Genomic DNA, 6,595 nt, shown 5'->3' on the forward strand with positions numbered 1-6,595 from the left:
TCAGGTTCTACTCCCAAAGCCTTTTTCACAAATGAGTAATGCTGTAAAGCAATGGAGGTTTAGGTTGAAAGTTTCCTTCTCCTAGGTGGGCTCCCTTCCTAGGTTTACAAGATCCATCTGCCGCTCATTTCCCTCTACAGCACCTGGAATAGCCACCTTTTTGAGCATTGGACCTGCTATTGCTCTCATCCACTCACTCAGTCTGATCCTGTCTTTGTATGCAGAGAAATTCCCCAACTCACTGAGGATTCGAGGCCCTTTGGCTGCACTCACCTGGTTTAGGCAGCCAGTTGTATTTTCTGGGGTGGGGTGTGGCTGCTGTTGAATGCTGACAGCTCCTAGGAGCCACAGGTGAGAGGTGAGTGCAGGGTGGGGATCAGAGGAAGGCAAACTACCCCAGAGGAGGCACGACGTGTTTCCCACTAGAGTTACTACCCCTCCCCTAACACTCTTTACATCACTGTAATGTATTACTGTATACTTAAAGCAAATGGAATCTTAATAGCAAAACTCTAAGCCTTTTCATTTAGAAATGGTTAAGTTCAGTTGATGAATGTTGTACATAAAGGAATGTTAATAAAATGTCTCTTATCAATAACTTCATGTAATCTGCAAAATCATCTTGAAGACCACAGAGGGTACCAGAAACAAAAAAAACATTGTGAAATAGTTAAGGGCTCTACATTCTTTATCTCTCACCCACAAGGCAGCTGAGGAATAGAAGAAGGAGAGGTCATTCCCCCCCCCCTTTTTAAATAGTTTTAACAAAGAAAAGTAGCAGAGATATGCAACCTATTTGGAGGAAAACATATTGGATATTACTAACACTAATAGGACAAGCCTTTTTTTCTGAATTATACTTTTAACCCGTTTGAAAGAGTAGTGGCAGAGAATAACTCAAATAAGCCAAATGGCTTCAGAGAATACAGATGTGTTGTTTCTAAAGTTGATTCTAAAGTCTAGTTATGCTATTTTTGTTATAATATTTTTTATTAATTTTAAATTTCCATTCAATCATAGCCTCATTAAAACAATACCAAATTGTAATACAAATACTAATCACTCAAATACCGAATCAGATAATTTAGGTGCCCCCCACATGCTAGATGATTTCCTTTATTTCTGCATTCCAAAATCTTATTAATTTCTAATATATTCCAGTGAAAATAATAATCCCTTATACAACAACTGCAATATTAATAACTTCTATTTGTGTTGACACATTAAATGATTTATAGAACTACAAATGAGGCACTCAAACTATATCCTTGTTCTTCCAGTGTGTGGCAGTTATTCTGTCCATGGTGTCTCTTCCAATCCTTGTAAAATGTTGTGTCTATTGTGACGGGAAAGTTGCTTCCACAAGTATTTCTTTTTTTCTTTTTTCTCCTGCCAGCAAATGCTTAAAGATCAGCAGCCTCTGATTGGCTGTGGTTCCAGGAGGGAGAGTTTAAAGGGAGCAGATTTCAAGGGAGATGGAGTTAGAGTGTGGTTAAGAGGGGAGCTGAGTTGAGGTGGTTGAGGAGGGAGTCTGGAGAGGTTAGGAATTAGGGAGATAGGAGGGTGGAGGAGGGAGAGTTGGTTCTGGAATAAAACATCCACTCCGAGTGTACAGTGAAGGACTGAGTGTAGTGTCCTGCAGGGGTAATAGGATCGAATCTTGCTGGGAGACTGAGGGTAAGACAGGAAAAGGAGGAACTGGAAGAGATGAGTCTACTTAGGTCTCAAACTAATCAGGAAGGGAGAGACTTAGAAAGGAACTGAACTATAAAGCCGAAACCTCTGAAAGCGAATTGAAGTAAACTAGCGTATTATTATTTAAGTAACCTAAGTTTCTCGACTTATATTATACAACCTTGTTCTAAAAATAAATCTTTATTGATTATCTAAAAACAGCTGCTTGAAGCTCAAATTCTTAGTTATCCCCCTCACAAACATTCCCCCCCCCCGGATATTCTGGGATAATTAGTTTTGTTTTTAAGCCTTCGGGTCAAAGGTTGTTCGGTGAGATGGGGGACAATATATTTAAGTGAGAGCGGGCACATGGGCGAGAGCGGTGACTGAGGTGCCAAGTTTGTCGCATCTCTCTTTTCCAAGTTGTTGCTGTTCTCCATCATGCCTTGTGGGGATCTGATATCCATTGGTCTATAATCCAGTGCTCCCACTTCTTGATAAGGCAAGGATGCTATCCAGAACTGCTGCCACCATTCAGTTAATGTGATGGCAAACCATGTCTGATCAGTGTTACATAGGTGGTAGAGTGAAGGATGCCCCAGTACTAACAAATTAGGAAGCGGGGAAAGGATGGGGCCAGCTCAACTCGAGATATCCTGCTGACATTCAATCATTGCCTATGATTTTGTGATGTTACAAATATAATTACATTGGAAGATTGGCTTCTTGTCTACCAGCTGCAGTAATAGATGCTTTTGGATTCAGTATCTGCAGTCTGGATTCAGACCGTTCCTCCTAGGCTGGAAAAAATGGTGAACACAGCTTTTTTACTGGAAGCCGAATCACAGGACAAAGCGATGCAGTGACTTTTGGAAACTGTGGGATAACCACTTCTCCCAGGGCGTGATGGGGACCAACAACAGTTGCAGGAATGAAGGATACAGAACCATATATGGACAGGAAAACATCATGGGGGGAAATTGTCACATGCAGGAAAGAATAAGGAATTACACTTAGAGTTCCTCGCTTCAAACTTTATAAATTACCTAATATATACCAACACAAATAGAAATCACAAGACTGTAGCTGTTATCTAAGAGATTATTATGTGTGCACGGAATGCAATGGAAATTATTAACATAGTGGAACACATAAATAATGAAGAATGAAGCTATCATTTCTAGCATGCATGGGGGCCAGTTTAATGAAATTAAATAATTTGACATTTGAATAATTGGCATTCATAATTGCATTAATTAAATAAAATTGGTATTCTTATAATGAGGTGGTTATTGGAGCAATATTGGTAAATCAATAAGTAAATATATTTTAAATTTAATAATAGTAATATTTTGGCAGTTCCCCTGCTGCTGATGTCCCATAGAATCCAAAAACACTGCACAAGTGATTCTCTACCCTATCATTACTCATATTACAATAATAAATCCACCTGGCTGGTCCTCCAGATGTCACAGTGGAAAAAAAAGAATCAACAAGCAAGCCTGAAATGATTATAAGCTCCTCTGTGCTGCATAGACAGTAAGGCTAGCCTCTGTTACTTATCAGTTATCAGTTTCCCTTTTTCATATCAAACCACTGCATCTTGTTTGGCATCCAAGGAATTCTGTTGAGACAATGTTCAAGCTAACAATAAGATGGATGCGTGTCCCTTACAGTGCCAAATTGACAGAGTCAGCTGCCACCCAATTTGTCTTGTTCAGATCAGGTAGAGGAGAGGAATAAGACTGTCGAGAGAAGCAGGGGAGTCCATGCACACAAGGGAATTTGCCATTAGGATGTTGCTCCTGCTGCTTCTGCTGCTCCCCAATATAGTGTCTCAAGTACAAAGTGTTAAATGCACAACAAATCATCCTGTTCATGTTCCACACGAGTGGTATGAGCCAGGTGACTTGGTCATTGGTGCAATGGCATCTCATATTTATTACATAGTCCGCAAGGTTTCCTTCAAGAAACACCCTTCCCAAGACTTCATTGATGCCCCAATGTAAGTAACCATTAATTATATTATTTTAATTATTCCTTATATGTTGTATCTGACTGAATATCTTTAATTGATTTGAAGGGGAATTGCTTTAGAACTTTATTTTTTAAATGTGTAGATAGATGTTATTCGAAATCTGTACATATAGACTATGTGCATATTGTCAGTGAAGAATAAGCTTTTTAAAAACACCAAATCTATAACAACAGAAAGAAAAGAGAGTAGGAGAAAAAGAAATAGATGGCATTAAAAGCATATAGCCAAATAGTATAGTTGTCAAAGTTTTGATGATACCCAAATTTTCAAGGTGGCGAAAACAAACATGGGTTGCTGAAGATATAAAGAAATATGCAACAGCTTTTTTAATTACACAGTATTCTTAGATTGCCCAAATAAGTAAATAAACTTTGCTGGCTTCATCCTCTCCTTATAGGGAGGCAGGTGAATCTCTCCTATCTAGATTCTGTGCACTGTTTAATTTTCCCATCAACCAAAACCTCACTTTATTTGCAGGGTGTTGACAAAGTTCTACCAGCAAATCCTGGCTTTGGTCTTTGCTGTTGATGAGATCAACGAGAATCCCAGGATGTTGCCCAATGTCTCTCTCGGCTTCCACATCTATGATAGCTATTATGATTCAAAGATGACCTACCGAAACACTCTGGACCTGATCTTTAAATCACGTCACTTTGTTCCCAACTACAGGTGTGGCATCCAGAAAAATGTCATAGGAGTCATTGGGGGACTCAGCTCTGATACCTCTTGGTGCATGGCAAACGTCTTAGGTCCTTTCAAGATTCCACAGGTAGAATATGGATTTTGAAAAATAGATATCATGCTTTCCTTGCCTTTGGAATCTACTGATTCATAAATATGGAGTGGGGAAATAATATGCATAACCAACAATGTGTGTAAGAAGGGCAATTTGTGTTTAATAGATGTAATAGAAGATTTCTCTAAAGCTGCAAGGTTTGTAAACCTAGACTGGTTCATATTCATCAATCCTGAACGCACTGCACTGGGTTCCTGTGAGGTACTGAATATAGGACATTGACACTGGCTTCATAGGCAAAAATAGCTGAGAACACGTTAACTAAAAATGTTCCTGCCCTTAAAAATCAAGATAGTCCTTTCCCAAAGTATGATATTAATCAACATTGTTCACTTTCAGAGGCTAATTGAAAAAGTGTTTTCTTGCTTTGTTCTGGTATTTGTCATCTGTCACTTCAGAGCCTTATATAGTGGTGTCAGCATTGTGCTATTCTGCTGCATTGTTGTATTTCATTTTAGTTGTTTTAAATAGTGCTAGTACAGTATTTTGTATTTTACTGATATTTTATATGATTTGGTTTATAGTGCTCAGAGAAAAATAGAATATACAATCTAATTGAGATCTTCAGGATTTCCCAGGAAATCTTCCTGAGAGAGTTCTTAGTAGGTAGAGAAACAACCGCTCCCTACATTCATTACAAAGTTTACAGATCAAAAGTACATAGTCAACAATTTCTATCACTCCACTTCCATCTTGGAATTTTGCTGAATCATCCACTTAGTATATTAACATGAGCCATTATAAATGCTCCCCTATTCTTCTTTTTTAAAAAAATAATATTTATTAAATTTTCCACTTTAACAATCCAATAAAATCATATTAAATATTCCAAATTATACATATTATTTAACCATCAAACAGTCCAAATATTAGGCCAAATTATTCAAAAAATTGGAGGTATCTTCCCATGTTCTCAGGCCGGGGTGGTTCTGATCATCTCATACTGATGCTTTCATAATTTTCACGATAGTTCCCATAAATCATTCCGATGTTAATACGTATTACAATTCACAGCCTCTAAACAAGCAAGATAAAACAAAACAATATATTCTGTGTGGAATATACATTCAGGGTTCCCTCTGTATGTTCACGATGTCTCTTCACAAAATGATGTTTCCACCAAGCCAGTCCAAAAATCTTCTCAACTTGGGCAGCAGCCAAGTCAGTCCAGATAAAGTCAAAGCAAGGCCTCTGCCCAATGCTTTAAGACCAGCTGTCCTTCAAATGGTTAACCTGTCCAGGGAAGGTTTTGCCATTTAAAACTGGGAATGCAAATATTAAGTAATAATAATAATAATAATAATAATTTATTATTTGTACCCCGCCCATCTGGCTGGGTTTCCCCAGCCACTCTGGGCGGCTTCCAACAGAAATGAAAAATACTAAAAGGCTCTGCATTTAATTTGACAAGCTGATCTACTTTCGGTCATGGCCGCTCGTTTAGTTGGAGCTGCGTCATTCCGATTCTAATTCCCAAGTTTTTTTTTTTTGCATCTCTCCAGTCATTCTCCGAATCAAAGTTTGGAAACTCTTTATCCTCTTCCAAATATATCTGCAGCCGAATACTTTGAACTTGGTTTTCCACCTTTGAATAATTGTTATTTCCACACAGTTAATGACTATTAGAATCATATTATATCACCAAATAAACCAGCTCTCCTGTCTCACTTGCTATAAATAATCAGGCAGCTGATTCTTTCAGAGGAGGATTTTGCCATATAACATAGGAACACGAAATATAATAACAAAGGAAGCTCAACAGTTCCAACATACCAAGTCTACATAGATGTTTATCCTTTTTCTGTTCGAATCCTTTTTAGCACCTCAGTGGATGAATTAATTACCAGAGTAGTTTCTTCCCCTTTGCTCAGATCATGTCCAAAACTTGAATCCAATTTTTCATCTTAAGAACTGGAAGCTTGCTGCTAATTGGAGGCGACTTTGGAGAGTTGCCAAGAAACGTTCAGGCTTTCCATCCAGCCATCCCCAGCCCCTCCTTCTGAATTTGGGGCCAGGTTTTGGGCGATCTGCGGATGACCTGCCACTCCCCAGCCTGAGGAGTGTAGGGTGGCTGATTACTCCCATCT

Source organism: Podarcis melisellensis, assembly GCF_964234715.1.
Source record: "Podarcis melisellensis genome assembly, chromosome: 13".
In the NCBI taxonomy this organism is placed as follows: domain Eukaryota; kingdom Metazoa; phylum Chordata; class Lepidosauria; order Squamata; family Lacertidae; genus Podarcis; species Podarcis melisellensis.